General features: G+C 42.1%; 1 pseudogene; it reads left to right on the top strand.

Annotated features, from left to right (window-relative positions):
- The first annotated feature begins 5,899 nt into the window (after positions 1-5,899).
- LOC139639236 (carnitine O-palmitoyltransferase 1, liver isoform-like) lies at positions 5,900-19,567 on the top strand (annotated as a pseudogene).
- Positions 19,568-20,051: the final 484 nt, after the last annotated feature.

The following is a 20,051-nucleotide window of genomic DNA, read 5'->3' on the forward strand; positions in this document are numbered from 1 at the left end:
ACGGCGCACCTCAAGGCGACCCCATTTATCGTCGCCGTCCATCCAGAACCGCCGCGGTCTACGGTCAGCGACCAACCAGCTTCACGAACATCACCTCGCTCAGCCAATCACCAAGTCTCCTCAACATCACCTGACCGGACATGGCTAGTCTCCCCTCTTCTTCTCACTTTGCAAACGGAGGAAAATCGTGTAATGTCAAGCAAAACACCAAAACCAGGATGTCTTTTGAGTAAGGGCGGAGAACGTTAGAATACAGGATGCTATTGACAAAAGTCTTGATTGCTGACTTGCAATTGTTCAGGTGGGTTTTACGTACGAATACTCAGCGACCTTAACGAAGCGTCGAAGAGCTGAGGAAAACACGAAGAGAAAGACGGGGAGTTGGATATGAAGCGGCCAAAGACGCCAACACAGCTAGTTGAATATCAAAATACAGACAGAACCCCCCCCCCCCCTTCCACCTCTCTCTCCCTTAGCGTTAACGTCCCACGATTATTTCTGAATAACACTGATAAAGCTATGATACCATATTGCCTTTAACGGAGGAGAACCAGTGGATAGCTCATTAGATTTTAGCCCCATCTTCAAGACACCGCTCACACCGTAGATAGACGGAAACACATGAAAAAAAACTCCCACCGAAAGAGATTTAGATGATAGGCAATCTCGGAACCCATCGTCTATCGGTCTGACGACGATTAGACTCTGGGGGGCGACGGCCAATATATCGGGGTTTCCGGTGTAGCTAGTGGACATCCGGGCCAAGACTTCCTCTTCCGTGCGCCGGTCATTGTTTACAGTCCGATAAGCAACTTGAGACGCGGGAATGGAGTCATATGCAGATATCTGTTTATAGAGATTAGCCGAAATGTCGTCCGGACCTAAAACACCTACAAAAAGTATCGATGTTTGTGTATTGTGTGGAGAAACGTTCAACTCTCACGTCTCAAGTTGCTAATCGGACTGTAAACAATGACCGGCGCACGGAAGAGGAAGTCTTGGCCCGGATGTCCGCTGGCTACACCGGAAACCCCCAAATATTGGCCGTCGCCCCCCAGAGTCTAATCGTCGTCAGACCGATAGACGATGGGTTCCGAGATTGGATGATAGGTAGAGACAAAATGGAGGCTAGCTAGCTAGAAGTAAAGGAATGTCATGAGTTGTTTTGACTTGAAGAACGTAGATAAAAAACCTGTCGCGTTAACGCAAAGAGGACAATGAAAATCTGTTGGGTTAACGGAAACGGGAATTGGAAACCAGGATGGTTTTAGCTGTTAGCATGTCAGATCCACACTTCAGCAAACGAAAACCCTTCCTATCCTCAATTTTGGCCGACAAAGGAGGCGCAGAATGACGCTGGGCGACGCCAAAAAGCGCCCCCCCCCCCCTAAACAAACACCTCAGCACACTCTCCGTCTTTCCCGAGAGGAGAGACGGAGGGAGGAGAGAGAAAGGCAGGTGGAGAGGAAGAAACAAATGTACTTTTCACGAGAGGGAAAAGAAAAACGGGGGGGGGGGGGGGGGGGAATGGACTCGGACACGTCTAAAGAGAGAAACGTTGTCGTAAAAAAAACTCTGCACATATACTGCCTGGAGGGGGAGAGGCAACGGAAAAATGAAGCCACACAAAATGAATGAAATCCTTTTTTTTTTTCAGCCCTTCTTTTTTCTCCTGTTCTGGTCTTTCTATGTTGTTGTTGGTTTTTTTTTTTTTATGTTTTGGTGTTTGCCACCAGCAAAACAGAGGACGGCGCTAAGCTAAGTGAATGTCAAAAACTTTTTTTTTTTTTAAATTATCGCGAGAACGTGTATTCATTTTATTCCACATATTTATTGAAAAATTATTTATTTATTTGCCATGTGTTCACGGTCGTTCGATCGTTTCGTTCATTGTTGTACCGAGTTTACGTTGAACAAGAGGGAAGGAGATGGGAGGAATGCGTTGACGTAACTTTCAAGATGGCTGACGCTCTGGCCGATTGTAGAGTGACGCAAAGCTGAAAGGCAACTCCTCTTGATTTTATTTTATTTTTTTAATGTTCTGGAGACCAATGCTGCAAAAATACCTTCCAGCTTTCTTTTAGGTTCTTCTGTCTTCTTTCAAGTTGTCCGTTTGTCATTGTTTGCTACTTTAGATGCTTTCACATTGTAAGACACAAGTTTAAAAAAAAAAAATACACATGCACACACAGTGAGAGATCTGCTGCTTCTGGAAGGACTAACACTCAGTTACTCAAGCATTCATTCATGTGTTCATTCATTCATTCATTCATGGAGTCATTCATTGACACTTGAAGCAGAGGAGAGCAGGAGGGGGAGATGCTACGCTGCTGAATGTCTCCTACTCTGCTGGAATGTTACAGAAAAGGGTTCAAACGTGTGACACACACACACACACACACATTCAAATATGAAGCCCTGTGTGAGTCAGTGATTTTTTTTTTCTTTTCAGAATGCTAAATTAATGAACGGGCTTCAAAATTGCGATGTCCTGAAAATAACTTGCAAACGCATCAAATGTAATTTCCTGTCATATTCCTTCCCGCTCTCTAAATTTTTGCCATCTTTCTCTTCCCTTTTGTGTGATCCCTCTAAAACTCGCGGCCCCCCCGAAACCACACACACACACACACACACACTGATACTCACTGACAGCAGATAACAGCAGGTTTTGCTCTACTATTCCCTCTCCTCTCTGTCAAAAACACACACACACACACACACACACACAGAGGACAACACCCTCTCTTTTCTCTTGCAAACCAACCCCCTCCATCAACACTCTCACCTAACCATCGAAACCATTATCACTTCCCTAATTCACTTTCAATAGTCTCTTCACACAGTTTTCACCTTTTACTGAAACAGCTGAACAAGAACGGAAGGGAACAACATTGATTTGTCACGGCACATTTCTATTTTTGTTTCTGATTTATTTATTTTTTTCCGCAAAATTCGGGGAAGCCGGCTAATAATAAATTCCAGTCTAATGAGGGGCGCGCAGGTATAAATACACCCTAGACGTTTTGGATAATGGTTGTGGGATAGTTGTGGAATGGTTTAGGGTCTAATTCTTCCTGGATGCATTTATACTTTATATACGTGGTTTATTTATACTTTATTTACGTGTTTTTTTTCCCTCTTGTGACACTGTCAGCCCTTCTGCCGTTTCCCCTTCCCGGCTCCCAAAGCGGGGCCCCTCATTAAGGCAGGTCAGGGGTCAGGGGGCGGGTGTAGCGTTACACACACACACACACACAGGAAAGAGTATTATGTCATAGAGCTGGGTTTTTTTTTTCTTCCTTTTTTTACACGAGGCCAGTGTCAAGTTCCCCTCGCGTCCACTTTTAGAAAGACAGGGAGGAGAGAGGAACGAGGACGGGGAGAGAGAGAGAGAGAGAGAGAGGGGACAGAAAGAAAGAAAGACAGAAAGAAAGAGAGAAAGGCTGGTGCACACACAAGCTTCCGCGTTCAAATCCCATTCACAAACACGACGGGAGGGGAAACTCCTCTGCTCTCAAAACTCTCCTATTGAAAGAAACCTCGCCCCCGCCCCTGCATTTTCTACACCTCCCTCCTCCTCCCCACCTTCTTCTTTGTATCTCTTGAACCCCCCCCTTCCATGGACTGCATATACCTCACCCTCCCCTTATATAATCACCCCCCCCCCCCCCCCCCACCTTCCTTGTATACATTTTATACATCGTATACTTCAATCGTATAGACGGCGTGTACGTCTGTATACGCCGTACACCTGTCTCCATTGTCCTCCATTGTATACCGTCCATATCTATGTATCGCTCACGTATCTTTTATCGACACTTGTATAGTCACCGTACGACTTCTCCTCCTCCTCATCATTGTTGCTCATTCTTCTTCCTCCCGGTTATGATTGTCCGCGGCCACGATCTCTCGTCTCCCGCCCTCCCATCCCCCCCCCCCCTCCCCCTCCCCCTGATTCCCATGTACCCCCCCCCCTCCACCCTTCCATCCCTTCCACCCGCACAGTAGAAAAAAAAAAGCGAAAGTTCGAAATCGGAAAAAAAAACTCGAGGGAGGGAGGGAGGGGGGGAGGGAGGGGGGTCGAGGAAAACAGCAAACGTGATAAATGACGATGACGACGACGATGAAGAGAAATGTCTGTAGTATAATTAAAAAAAATAAGGAAAAAGTGCACTATTATGACGATGATTATTATTGCCTGTGAGAAATACTGACCAATAAACGACAACAGAAATATGTGTATGTGTTTGAGTTCTTACTGTTCATTGATTTACCCCCTGTTGATTTGTCACAATATGAATAGTCACAATATATTGTTGAATTTTTACACAAAACACATGTTAAATCATATTATACTCATAAAAATGTTCAGTAATTACTTCATCCGTTCCATGAACTGTAGCCCTAACCAAAACATTAGGTTTGCGGAATTCAATAGTGAGTTTATAGTGACCATTTTTCAATCTCACTATAATAGGGATGGGACGATATATGTCGAAATTCAATATATCGCGATACAAAAATGTGACAATACATATCGTGGGGCAGAAAAATGTAACAATATATATTTTATTAGTAATCACAGATGAGACAGCTTGACCATCACAATTTCACAAGCTCTCCATCGCTAGAAAGATTTGTGGATTTGTGACTTTGTTGCCATTGAACTTTTATTTATTACATTGTATTGAATTGGTATTATATTTATTCGTTGTATTGAATCCTGACCCCATATCGCATATCAAATCGTATCGTGAAATAAGCACATCGTCCCATCAGTACACTATAATATTCCTATGGGGACTTATAGTTTTGCTGTGATATTTTTACTGAATCCTCCTAGAATTCATAATAGGAACACCGTATCTCTTTTCATAGTAGAGATTTTAGGGTTAAAATGGGATGGGTTTGTAACTAAAAAGGATGATTAAAGGTTAGGTCTTGGATCTATGTGTCATTTTTTGTTCATTTTTACTTAAACTAGTCTCATTGTGGAAGTTGGGGTTTGGAGAAGATAAGTAGGTCAAAGGTGAAATAGGGAAATAAGGATGAGAAATAGGGATGTTTGCAATCATGCTACCCAATAATGTTCAAGCTATGGAAATAGAACAAAAAATGACCCAATGAGGTTGAAGCATGTATCTAGGTACAAAAAATTAAGCTATAGATAATTCATCAAAATTATTGTACTGTATGGTGACGATATGTACATGCTGCTCCAGACACTTTCCCAGCCTGCCATGTGTCAGAGATGGGCGTCTCTCCGTGGCTGACGTCACTGATACTTTTCTGCAGAGAGGAGGGAAAAACAACGAGCTCTCACTCTGCTTCCCAAAAGCACCCAGATAAGCTTTGCATATCTCTGTATATAGCAAGGTAGAAGAAGTTAAAACTAATTTTACATTGTTTTTTTTGCTTTTTTTTTTTTTTTAATGTTATCTAATTTTGGAACACAACTTTTCATATTGCCCTCTCTCCCTTTCCAGAAAGAATTAAAACAAAAATAAGAAGAAAACAATTAATAATAATAAAACAACAAAAACATTCTCCCCCTTTTTCAGGTATTACAAATGTCACCAGAATCAACCCTCAGTGTATTGCTGTTAATGGAAAAATTGTGGGATAAAGCCTATTGTTGCAAATATCTCCCATTAAAAACATCTAAAGTTAATTTTGACCAAATTACATCCAAGGCTGAAAGTAATGTGAACATCCAGTGCTATGATTTACATACAAGAGGACAGCGCGTGCGTGAAGGCTAACGCCCACTTTTGCAGGGCATTTTTTCTTAGCTACTGCGTGATTCATCTTCGCAAACATAAACGATCTTCGCTCTCTGGCCGTGATTGCCTTGTTTCTCGAGGCACTGCCCACACTCACTGTGCACTCTGTTGTGCAGGTTTGTTAAGAAGGGAGGGGTAAAAACAGACGTTTCAGTCCTCTCTGAACCTTCTCGCCGAGAAAACTCCTCCAAACACAATTCAGGTAATTTTTTAAATCGACTCTCACCCGGCTCTTGCTTGTATTTTGCTCGGTTTTGTATATCTCCAGTCCTTTTTCTGTCGGCTTTTGTGCGTTGGGAGATGGGTGGGAGATGCTGAACGCATGAATGGACCACTGTGTTGAATGTAGAGGCTATATTATACAGTACTACGCATAGGTTATCACACTTTCCTTTAACGCAAATATGTCTGTGTGTTTGTGTTAAAATGCTGGCTTGTTTTGGTTGTCGTTGCCGCTGTGGGTGTTGCTTTCCATCCAGAGAGGGAGGGCGGAGGTGAGGGGGTGAAAGTGATGGATACCAGCCTGGTTGCATCACTGGATTATTAGCTTAAAAGAACTGGCAGTGGCAACCATTCAAACCATTAAACTTTGGCTATTAAATACATTATGAGTTCATTTTTATCTTGCTAACCGATATGCGAGCCTAGACAGTGTGAGAAATAGCCTAAACGTGCTCGAGGATGCTGTAGAAATATCACAGCAAGTAAATTTCAAATGCTAATATCGGCTCTTGAGATAATATAGAAGATAAAATACTATTGAGTACGAGTACTATAAACGAATTGACTACCACAGCCACATTGCAGGCTATTTTCTTCGTCCTCTGTTAAAACAAGAGCCAAAGTTTGTATAATTAATGCTTTAATTCCTACTAGTGCGGGCGCTTATCTTTAATTAGAGCCTGCATAAAGCGTTACACGTTACACTAGCGTGTGGGAGGTTGTGGGTGTGTATGTGTGTATCCATGCGCGCGCGTTGGGTTTCTTCCCGCGTCTGCGCACTATTCCTTGAATGAATGAAGGTTTGTGTAACAGCCAGTTTTCTTCCCGGTGTTCTACCGCATCAGATTCTGTGACCTGCAGTGTCGGTTAGGTTGGTTAGGTTCAGGCACGAGGAGTGAGATGGTTGGGGTTAGGGTAAGAATATCAGGGCGGGTCACAGAATCTGATGGGTTACCAAATTCGGTGTAACACCGGCACGCTTCTCCGCTCTCCGTCAGGTCCAACCTGCTGTGCGGGATTTTCAAAACCCTTTAGAAAACCAAACGCCCATTTATAGCTGAGTGGGGTTGTCCTCATAACTTGTCTGTCTTGCTTTCAAAAGTAAATGGACTTGTAAAGCTGCACAGGTGGGTGAGAGAGTGAGTGGGAGAGAGAGAGAGAGAGAGACGTGTCCAAATGTAGGTTACTGTGACAGTAAACTGTCTTTCTACTGTACTGGTTGCTCTACCAGGAACTAAACTATAACAGCCAATCATAAATCAGTCAGCTTGTCAGTCAGCCATACAGCTATAGCTTTTGTATTATGTGTACTGATGTGACAATACATACAGTACATGCATACTTACTTTCAGGGTTGTAGCTGCATACTGTACATACACAGTAACAATGAATACAAAAAAGTCTAAGTAATACAAAAAGTTGACAACTCACTATGGAATGCATTTTTGAAATCTTGAGTAATGCTTTCTACGTAGCAGTTAATTTTCCAGTGTGGACATACAGTGTTTTGGAATGGAACCCTTCCCATTATAAAAGCGGTAGAGTCACTAACTACGTTGTTGGATGTGGCTTGCTGCTGTCATAAAAAATGGCCGCCTCTGGTGAGGGAGTCAGGCTTGGCCTCCACACAGCATGGAAGACTGCGACGCACCACAATAGTCCCTCTCTCCCTGCTCTCAATACCTCGTTTGTTTGTGTTTGTGTGTGTGTGTGTTGTGTGTCTGGCACTTCTATCTTTGTGAGAACCAGTTTGAGTTTTAGACCTTACTTTTTTTTGAGGACATTTTTGCGAGGTGAGTTTGTTTTGGCCGGTCCTCACTTCTACAAGGGGCTAGTTTCAGATTAGGACTTGGGTTTTAGGTTAAGGTTAGAATAAGGGGGTTTAGATTGGGGTATGGGTTATGGTTCAGCATGTAGCAGAGAGGTTAAGGTCAGAGAATGAATGAAATCAATGGGAGGTCCTTATAAGGATAGAAGTGCAAGTGTGTGTGTGAGTGTCTATCATAGCTAAAACGTCAGCAACTGCACAAACTGTGAAGTAGTTTGCATGCCCACCTCTTTTCCTCCTCCCCTCATTCTCTCTCTCTCTCTCTGTCACTCCTCTCTCTCTCTCTCTCTCTCTCACTCACTCACTTACTCACATACAAACACACACACACACACACACACACAAGTGACAGTGAAATGGCCGTAGGAAGCGAGTGACAGCCAGAGTGAAGGGAGAAATATGCACCAATCAATCGCTCGGCTGGACAGAGAAAAGGGGAAGAGACAGAGGTCGGCATACACAGTTAACCTTTATGCAACACACACACACACACACACACACACACACACACACACACACACACACACACACACACCAGGAGTAAAGCTAACTGCCACAAATTAACACTGTTGTGTGACAATTCCCGTCATTCCAGGAGAAGGGCAGGATGTGTGCAGAGATACACACACACACACACACACACTCTTGCACACAACCATACAGGGATTATATGTTGACCTACTTTCCATCATGTCGTGTGTGTGTGTGTGTAACTGAGCAGTTGTCATGCACCATGTGCCACACTTCCCCATTCATATGACTGCATAACTCTTCATCTTAACAGCATAGAATTTCCAGTGTCTTCTCCTGTCATTTTCTCTCTCTCTCTCGCTCATTCACTCTCTCACTCACACACACACACACACCTAGCTAACAGCCAGTTTCTAGAGAGTTCTGTGATCATTGTGGAATGTGTGTGATGGTTTCTGTTTATAGCAGCCTTACTCTACATAGGGAAGCAGCCACATCAGGAAGATAACGCATTGCCGTCTGGCGTTCAAGGCTGAATGTGAATGGAAGTTTAAATTTACTAATAAACTTTAAATTAAACGCAATCCAGGACCCAAATGAGAAACCTAGAGATAAAACAAGTTTGTCATCTTTCACAAGGAATAAAACAAACATTTAATATCCCTATATATAACGATCCACAACACTTTTCTAGCCTTTTCTTTTCTTTTCTTGCATCTAGACTTTGGCAAATTTTGTGTCTGGCCCTGAGACCCAGGCTGGCTACAAGATAATCTATCATGTGGAGAGCCATCAGTAAGGCTATTACCTGTTTTAGGTCATAACCCTTAGTTTAAGAAACTATTGTGTCAGGTCTGACACCACTGTGCCTCGAATGTTAGTCATGCAATTTCCTTTCTAAGCATTTTTCAAATGGTTGAGGTCAGAAGAGATATGAGTAATCTATATCCAAGTATGCACTCATGGGTTAGGCTACTTTACCGCAAGGCAAAGCCAAGCTATCAGGAAGTTGATTTGTAGATGTTATCAACTGCACAGACAGAAGTTTCCATTTCCTAAAGCTACGAGTTCGACGAGTTCACGCTTTCAGACTTGTTTGAGGGCGTCACTTAACACCCATGCACTTCGGTTAGTTATTCAGGATTTTTGGCACACTTGACGGCAGATATTTTCTCGTTGGTGACATCAGAAATTGGGGTCCATCAGCAAAACCTGCGTTCCCAAGTAGCATGTGTGACCTAAAAGCTGATGTAACAGTATTTTGAAGTAGGAAGCTCGTACCTACGGTCTATCCCATTGCACATGAATGCAGCATAACCTGTCTTTAATTTGGCACACTTCTTTACTTCTAATTGTGCCATCTCTGCAGCTGCCATGGTGCCCTAGTTTGTGTTTTACATAATTCACTGTCTGTTTTTTTTGTGGGTTTGTAGTCCTAGATTTTATTCTGCAGTTATTCGAAAGTATTATATGATTAGAAAATATTAAATTGTTAAATGCTGGGGATATCACAACTTGGTTTCTACTAAGCATGGAGTATACAGGTATGCTAGTTCAGTGGATCTCAACGTTTGCATCCCTTGACCCCTAAAGATGAAGCGATTACTTTCCCTTTTATTCATCTAGGGAAGGTTCACTGAGTATGTATGTTCTTTTTTGGCAACGCACTGCTTCTCACTCACCCAGTTACACACAGTGAAACCTGAAGGTTGGGTGCACCCTTCACCCAGCCATTGAGCACCTTAACTGTTGTCGCTGAAGGAGAGAGTTTGTCATTCACTTTCCCTACCCAGCTTTTTCTCAGCTGGCCAGGGATTCGCCCTGCCAGTCACAAGCCGCTCAGCAGGTTATTTCACTTGCTTTGTTAGTGGAAGACTACAGGCTCAACTATGTTCTTTAGATTAGAGGCAGTGTAATACAGTATATTTCTACTAGGGCTGAGCAGTTAATCGAAATTTTATCGAAATCGCAATATGGCCTACTGCAATTCTCAAATCGCAGGAGGCGCAATATTTGTTAAAGGCGAAATGTGTGTCAAAATAGCATTTTAAATTAAATATTGTCGTGCTGCAGAGATGTCCTGGCCTACACATCATATTCCAGTGGTTCTCAATGTGGGGTCCGGGGACCACCAGGGGTCCTTGAAGGCATCCCAGGGGGTCCCCAGAAAATTGATGAATCGTTAAACTTCATTATTTCATTTACAAGAACAATTATAAAATGTAGGAGACTGACCATTTTGATGTTTCACTGTTATCTCTCTCCCTACAATACAGATAGTCATGGAGTTCTGGACAAAATCATATCTAACAATAAAAAGATTCAGATTTGGGTCCGATGGACAAAATCGCATCTAATGGGGGTCCATGGCCCTAATGTCACTGTCACCACTGTCATATTCTACAGACTTAAGAAAACATCTTTGTTTGGTACAGATCCCTGCAAAAATCACACCATAATCATTTTTTTCAATGAAAATGAGAATAATGATGTAAAAATGATCAGTCACTCTAATATCGCGAATCATACCACAATTGCAATATATTAGTCAAAATAATCGCAATTAGATATTTTTTCAAAATCATTCGGCCCTAATTTCTACCATAGAATTTTTTTTTTTTTTTCATGTTGCGACCCTACGCAACCGTCTGCGTAGTAGATTTGAGATCCACTCTGTTAAGCCTCTAATGGACAGCTATTCTGCTGTGCTGATTGAGATCGGGATAAGTTTGTTAAGTTTATTGGAAGCTACTTTAAGGCAACCTAACATGTAAGTGGCCCCAAATGGCAACGAGAGCTATCTGGTTGAATTTTGGACATTTATCACATCTGTAGGGAAACAAGGAACCATGCAAATCTGAATGGCTGTTGATGCCTTATAACCAGAGTTTCCCTGATCGCTCAGCTCTCTATAAGAAATAAATGGACGGCTGGTGACTTGTTGATCATGTTTAACTGTCTGAACGCACACTTAGGCTGATAACACAGGTGTGTATTTACATAAAGGTCTTGCCTAGTGCAGCTTCAAACAAGAACAGAGCACGTCCTGGTCCGGTGGTTTGCCTCTTGTCGCCATTCTGTGATATTTGTTTTATCTGCTTTCCAATTAGTGAACTAATAGACTTGCATTCTCCATGATGATGGCAGAAGTGTTGAATTATTCAGAATGCCTAGACAGCCATTGACCGGTAGCTAAACAGCAGGTCGCCCAGGCAAGGCACTCCATGTCAAACACAGGCAGCACCGTGTTCCCAGTGCCGAACTGCCTGTGATAGTACTGCTCTTTTCACAGTAATATTTCTCGATTTTTATGAATTTCCATTTGTTTGAGCATGATCTCTGCACAGCGTATAGACTTCTCTAGTAAGAATCAGCATTGCTTTATTTGCAGAGCACAGTAAATGTACAGGAATTTGTCGCGGTGACCTCGATGAACCTATTGACAATTCACACTGTGATATAAGAACATATTGACACATAGTATTTACAGGCTATAGAACGTTGTATTATTTTGTTCAAATGACTAGATGAGTTAGAAATTACTAAAATTATCCATCTTTGTTTTTCATATTACATACACTGTACAATAGACAGTGGACTCTACATAGAAAAGCGTACTATGTCTATGTGCAGAATGGTTATTCCTCAGTGCTTTTGGTGCTGCAGCAGGCGTCAGTGGAACAACAACATTCCACCGAATCATTAAATTACTGAATTATTGTCACACAGAGCGTTCACACAAGCAGGCCAGCAAACACACTGAGCTGCTGGCTTATAAATGCAGATGTAACACACTGAGCATTGTACTGTGTCACGAAGCTAACTGTAAATCTCATTTATGATGTTATATGTTTTAATTACAACAATTTAGAATCAGTATAATCTGGATTTTGGGGTCAGGGGGTCGTAAATAATTTTGAAATCGTAATATATGAATTTATTGATTGTTCTTTGTGATGGATGCTATTTTTCTTGTGAGGTAATGAACATTTTCAGGCTCTACACTTCTACAAACAGGGATTGGTCAAGTAAAACTGGATTACAAGTCTGAACCCTAACAGATTTATATTAATACCAGAGATGACGCTGTTGTTTACACTTGACTTTACATGTTCTTCATTTGTTTGTGTTTCCATAGCGATGGCGGAGGCCCACCAGGCGGTGGCGTTCCAGTTCACCATAACGCCGGAGGGCATCGACCTGCAGCTGTCCTACCAGGCCCTCAACCAGATCTACCTGTCTGGAGTGCGATCCTGGAAGAAACGCGTCAGCCGCATGAGGGTAAGGCTGATGGGAGACCGGCGTGTGTGTGTGTGTGTGTGTGTGCGTGCTGTGTATGTATGTGTGTGTGTGTGTTCTACCATCTCCTCACATTTTAGCTTTTACCTTTTGGGCATTCTGTTCACGTTCTTTCCCGGTCAGTGATGTCGAGATGACTCAACTTTGCTTCAAGTCAACCACTTACAGGTTTTGAAGGCTGTTCATTACATAGGTTTGCCAGTGAGGAACAGGCAGGGCTGAGCCTTCCTGTGCAGTGAGGGGAGGTGTGAGTTATGCTTAGTCATGCTGCCTGGCCATGATGAAATCAAAATCCACCCTAAAACACTTTTACACTGTTAAAAAGAAGTTATTGGTGATGTAGCTTGCATTTCTGGGTCCATTTTGTTGTTTGGTGGTGTATTTTTATTATTCCTGAGGATAACTGGCCAAGTGTAGACAATGCGATGTCAAATTGAGATATTCCAATGCAGCTACAATGGAGTTTAATAGCAGAAAATTTAGTATTTTTACTGGTTTCGACATATCCTAGCCATTATTTGGGTTTCTAATAATTGGGATGTTGACCTGTTTTCTGGACCTTTATAGAAGAATGGTTATTTGAAGGGTTAGGGGTTCGTTTGTTGTCTGGAATCAGGGTCAGTTCACTCTTGAAAGAGACAAGTAAAGGTTCAGAATTGGCGGTTTGTGTGTGTGTGTGTGTATGATCTGTTGCAGGAGGTATGTGAAGGCTCTGTTTACAGAAGGAATTCCCATCTGTATTGGTTGGCAATGATGAGCCTTCCCTAACATGTACTGACATGTAGTGTTCCCTCTTCTGGGGTGACAGAGGATGCAGCTGTGATTATCTGTGTGTGTGTGTGTGCATAGGTGTGTGTCTTTAGCTGTGTTATTCCATAAGATGTTTTTCTAATAAGAGTCCCACACATTCCTTTCTGTGTTACTAATCACAGTGCTTGTTGCTTCTTCTTCTTCTTCTGTGGTAACAGAACAGGGTGATTAAGGGCGTGTACCCCGCCAGCCCCTCCTCCTGGCTCTTTGTCGTCATAGCGATCCTGGCCACCATGTACATGCGCTCGGACCCCAGCATGGGGCTCATTGCCAAGATACAGCAACACCTGCCGCTAAGGTACACACACACACACACACCTTAATCACCAAGAGAAAGTGGCATGTACCTCAGAAGTGCACACACACACACACACACACACACGTTTCTAAGGACCAGGAGGAATATTTGTTATTACCATTAGATGGGTGCTGTGACTTAGAGCTAGATGAACTTGTAAAATGTTTTGACTCTAGGCTGGGCTTCAAAGCTAAGATACAGCAACATTATCTATTGTCATGTGAAAACCTTGCAACGCCAAATTTGGTGACTGTTTTAACCACAACTGACAGATTACAAGTTGACATTTTGGAGATGCAAGGTTTTGATGAGGGTAGAAGAGGCTGTATTGAGATAGTGTGAGATAAGGCATAGCTCGAAGAGATGAGGTGTCAGTGTTTGATGGAAGATAGAGTGACTGTTGTGTCAGGCTGCACTGAGGCCTGTACTGGTATAAGATATCACACCAGTATCAGGTTAAACAGGGCAGAGCTGTCAGAGAATCTCCTTCACACTAAAATCTGATACCAAGAGCCATGTGGGCCATATCAGAAATCAAAGCAAAGCGCTCTGACTTTTTCTTGTTGCTGTCATTTTTAACTCACGTAGTCATTTTAACAAAATAATTCAACATGAAAATGATTTCCCATCATTGTTGACACATTCTTGCATTCTCTCTGTGACGCTGTATACCAGCTGCATCAAATACACCAAGCACAAAATCAGCTAAAAAACACTTCAAAACTCAAAATGACATATTCTTTTTTTAAACTTGTACATATGACCACCATGCTTCTAAAAAAAATAGTTGGCAATTCAGAGGAAATTTTACAAACCCCTCTTGAAATTACCAACTGTTTATTTATTCAAGAACTATAGGAAGGAATCTTTATAGGTTTACAGACCTGAAGTATGATTTTCAATTTCTTTCATGTTAAATACAGTATTCTGAATTCCTACCTAGTCTGCAGTCCTGACCCTAGTGGGGAGATTATTATTAGATCCAAACTTACAGAACTCCATATGTTATAATGCTGATGTGTCATTGTGTCATTGTGGATCACAGTAGGTGTGGTGCCACTTGACCTCTCACCTACTTTCCTACCACAATATGTTTGATGCAATGACTGTGGTTTAGGCTCCCTACAGGCGTAGCTGATTCACACACACACACACACACACACACACACACACACACACACACACACACACACACACCCTCCTCCTGACCTATTCCACCCTGATAATATTCATTCTGAAATGACTAATTGCAAATAGATTTTTTCATGGCACGTCATGCTGTGTTTGTCATATCATATCATATCATATCATATCATATCATATCATATCATATCATATCATATCATATCATGTATCACATACCTTATATTGTTGTATCTTCTATATTATATGATATTCTCTTATCGTTCTCATTTGTATATATTGCTTATGTGTTGATCTTTTTTTTTAAATACATTTTCTTATCGTTTCCTTTTATATTTGTCTCAGTGTGTTCTACTGCTGTTACTTTGCATACCCTCAAAATGCTGTAATTCATATTTGTCATACTTTCTTTTGTATGACTCTTGAGTGTCATCTCAGATGCACTTCCTCTTTGGACCAACAGATGTTGCTGTGGCACCTCCATGGTGTCTGCTGCTGTGTAGGATCTTACAGTGAAATGTTGAAATGAGCTGCAGATGTAACCACAACGATGTGATTTTCTTTTCAGTTATTTTGGACACAGATCCCATTCATTTCCAATTATAGATTACTGTCTTCCTGCTATTTTTGTCCTCCTGATCTCATCACTGTGTACGGCATCTGTCAACGGTCCTCTGCTGGATCTAATGGAACACAACTTGGGACAGATTTACTATCTTTTTTGTAATCTGTTTTACCGGGTATGCACAGGTCAAAAGTCTTGTAATACTCTTTCTTTTTTCTTTATTTTGTTTTTTAAAGTTGTCTTCAGTCCAATTCCAGGTAGCCTTAAGAAGGTCTTTAGAAGTCTTGAATCTGGCTTTCTGAACCTGCAGATACCCTGTTGTATTTACATACAAATATATTCCCTCCCTCTCTCTCCCAGCCTCCACGTCTCCCTCAGTGCCCAGGGTCAGACCATGGTGTCGGCGCTGGTCTTCAGCACGCTGCTGTGGCTCTCTCTCATCCTGACGCTCCGGTTCTGCCTCAAGCTGCTCCTCTCCTACCACCAGTGGATGTTCGAGCAGCACGGCCGGGTGTCCACCACCACCAAAGTCTGGGTGGTAAGGCCTGCTTTTACTAGATATCACGGCTCCCTCCTGTGGCCGCTTTGCAGAGGCTGTGTTGGATCTCCCCTTTTTAAAGGTGCTATGTGTAGCATTTTAACATTAACAAATCATTACTACATTACTTTAAGGCATTAGTATAAACAAATGAGACCATCGCCTAGAAGACTGGCAGCCTCTACCGGCCTCTACTCTTCATTTTACATTGTGAGCCACGGGGTCGGATTGGATGGGAAGTCTGCTGGATTGCTTTACGGCACAAAACGGGAACTGTTTACTTTGCAAGCAATACACAGCTTTATTCCAGTTCCACTATTCTAAACGCATAGTTGCATATGCATGCATTGCATGTAGAATGCCTATTGGCTGTTATCAGTTCTTCTTCTTGCTCTTCAAAACAAGCAGGGAAGCGGACAAGTGTGGTCTTAATTTTGATAAACACGACATGCTCCACATAGCACCGATAAGTGTTTGGTTTACCTTTGGGGATGCAGTTTGGCCTTAGAAGCAGTCAGGTCAGTTGTGGAAAATGTTCTTGTTGTGGTTGATGTTGTGGGTAATAACCGAGGGTGATTTGAGGAAGAGTAAAACCAAAAGAGACTTATACTTTGACCAGTTATACTTGTTATTATCTTATCAAATAGCAGAGTGTTGCAAGTTTTTATATACCTAAGGCTTCTGTTAATTTTCGCAGGTTTCACTCCACATCAGCATTAAAAAATGTCACAAGTGTCTCTCTCTCTCTCTCTCTGGATGAGTGTGATTCATCCACTCAGTCACTTCATAGTTTATTTAATGCAAAAGTTTTCCTCTTGTTTTATGAGTGTCCTGCCTCCCGTGTGTAGTGCTATTCAGATTAATCCTTTGTAGTATTCAATTCCAGTGACACTAAATCACAGTATTAAATTGAATCTAATCTCTCTAATTCTCTACTCTCTCTCTCACTTTTAATGTGTCTAGAGAGATTGCCAGGTCTATTACATCCATAGAGACAGATATTGTGGCACTCCAAGCTCTTAATGGAGCCACTGGAGATAGAGAGTATTTAAAGGCTCTCAAATCTAAAGAGGCCATGCTGGCAGACCTGCTGGACATTAAGGCACAGGGGGGGGGCGTTGGGTTTGACTTCAGAGACTGTGACAGGCTCAGACTCAGGCTCAGCGTGCTTAGCTCTTTGGTCAATGCACTTGGGGTTAGTTTTACCAGGGTGTCAGTGTTTTGGGTTTGTGAATGTCTTGTTTGCTTTGTTTTTCTTTTGCTGACTGAGGGGTTGGATGTTTGTACATTGTCTAATAAAGGTCTTGTTAAACTCAAATCTCTCTCTCTCTCTCTCTCCCCCTCTCTCTCATCAGACTCTGTGAGGTTGTTGTCAGGCAGGAAGCCTCTGTTGTACAGCTACCAGACCTCTCTGCCTCACCTGCCTGTCCCCGCCATTAAGGACACACTGACCAGGGTGAGCATACACACACACCCACACACACACACACATGTACAGGAGGATGCTTGCACACTTGCATGCAAAAGACACAAATGTGACCCACTCATCTTCACTTCAGTTTTCTTCACATATGATGTTAGTGTTGATCTAATACAGGAATGAAAAAGCAGAACAGAAATTCCCAACATAATTCCATAAACCGCTAAATCAGATTTAGAAACTTTTCGACGAGTAGTGAGTTAAGTCTCTCTCTCTCTCTCTCTCTCTCTCTCTCTCTCTCTCTCTCTCTCTCTCTCTCTCTCTCTCTCTCTCTCTCTCTCTCTCTCTCTCTCTCTCTCTCTCTCTCTCTCTCTCTCTCTCTCTCTCTCTCTCTCTCTCTCTCTCTCTCTCTCTCTCTCTCTCTCTCTCTCTCTCTCTCTCTCTCTCTCTCTCTCTCTCTCTCTCACAGTATCTGGAGTCGGTGCGCCCGTTGCTGACTGATCCGGGTTCGAGCGGATGACTGAACTGACCAATCAGTTTGAGTCTAGTCTGGGGAACCGCCTCCAACGCTACCTGAAACTTAAAGCTCTGTGGGCCACCAACTACGTAAGTGTAGTCATGCACACACACACACACACACATTACATTCATTCCCTAACCTTTATCTGTAAACCTTAAAGAGATAGCTTGACATCTTAAAGTAATAATCCGCAACATTTTTATATAAATAAATGTCCACGCCCTGAGCATTTTCCACTGTATAAAAACGAATATCATCAGGATTCAGTAACTAATAATGAATCTCATCTTGTTTTTGTTCCAGGTGAGTGACTGGTGGGAGGAGTATATCTACCTCAGGAGCCGAGGTCCCATCATGGTCAACAGTAACTACTATGGCATGGTAACCACACATCTTTTCACAGTTTTTCACTGCTTAGAAAAACCTCAGACAGCCAATCTAAAAATTTCTGAAATATCCAAATCCACCCAAAAAAAAAAAATGCCACACAAAATGTGTCGTATCTGTTTTCCCAAGAATTTGGGAAAGGTTTTTTTTTTTTTTAAACATCTCTTTATTGAATTTTCAAAAGGTTCTGGTATACATAATACAAGATCATCATATAATATACAAAATATAAAACCGCCCTCCCCTTTCCCAACCCCCTGGTCTCTCCTACTCATCCTCCCAATCCACCCCACCACCCAGTCCTACCCCCAGTCCCATCCCAGTAGGCTACAACTGTCCACTACTGACTAAAAAAAAAATAATAACAATGGCAATAATAAAGGAAATTACACAAAGATGTATAACTAGAGGAAAAAAAAAAAAAAAAAAAGAGAATGGAATCATACATACAGCTACACACAGTGATCCACTCGTTCTTGCATTACTACGTAAAGAGAGCACTATGAGTCATTCCAATTTGATATCCCAGTAACAGTAGTGAAATAAGATGTAAATGGGGTCCACGTTTTACTGAACTCAGCCTTTTTCCCCCTTAGGGTAAATCTAATCTTTTCTAGTTTTAAATGGAACATTTGGGAAAGGTTTTTGTCTGAATTTGAGGTTTCAGGGTTTCTTTATCACACCCAGTTTGGATTTCTTTTCTTTTCTCTTGTCTTTTTTTTATAATTTGCAAACCTAAATCTTAGATGTTCAACTACCAGTGTTTTCCCCTGCTAGCGGTGTAGAGACCGTTACAAGGAGACGATCCCGCCAACCCTAACTCCTTCTACCTTTTCTACTTCTTATTCTTTGCCTCCTTCCTTGCTTGCTTCCTCCCTTCCTACCCTCCTTCATTCCAACCTTCTTTCCTTCTTTCCTCCCTTTTTATGTTCCTTCTTTCCTTTAAAAGTACCCTTCTTGCTTCCCCTGAGAAAAGGCAATAATCTAATTTTGTATTCTTCTTCCGCTTGTCCTTCCTCTGTCCTTCCACCTTCATAACGCTAAAAGCAGAGATCTAGAGAGTCTTTCCTTGTTTGTAATTACACTATACATATGTATGTATCATGTGCGTTGTTCTTGTTTTAAGTGTTGGTATTTATGACCCTCCTGACCCTCCTGACCCCCCCCTCCAGGACTTCCTGTACGTAACCCCGACCCCGGTTCAGGCGGCCAGGGCGGGAAACACCATCACCGCCCTGCTGCTCTACCGCCGCAAGGTCAACCGGGAGGAACTCAAACCGGTAAGACCACATCGCTGTCGGGTTGACGGGTTAATGGATTAATGGGTTGGGGCGGGGGGGGGCACTTGTCTATGGGTGTGTCTATAGGTGGATGGTTGGGTTTCTGTTTGGTGTGTTGGCAGGGAGTGTGTGTGGGTGTCTAGAAAGACCTGTGTGTGGGAGTGTGTGTGTGTGGTTTAAGATAAAAGGACTCTTCAGTGACGGGGAAGGTGGGTCATGGCAGCAGTAGCAAATAATAATAGGATACAGCAAAGAAAACAGTATATGAGTAGGAATATAAAGTTATATAAACATACACAACTGGCAATTAGGATGTGCAAAATAACAGCAAATTTTACTGAGACTGAGGAATGAATGCACAATATGTACGATATGAAAATTAAAAAAATAAGAAAAATATGAAATATATGTAGTATGAAATAAGTTGAAGCATGATAAAAAATCAGTATATGCAGGATGTGGGAATATGAAAAAAAAAAGTGAA

Source organism: Centroberyx affinis, unplaced genomic scaffold (assembly GCF_046629955.1).
Source record: "Centroberyx affinis isolate AG114_WGS23_722 - 3 ecotype Tasmania unplaced genomic scaffold, CSIRO-AGI_Caff_v1 ptg006985l_1, whole genome shotgun sequence".
NCBI lineage: Eukaryota > Metazoa > Chordata > Actinopteri > Beryciformes > Berycidae > Centroberyx > Centroberyx affinis.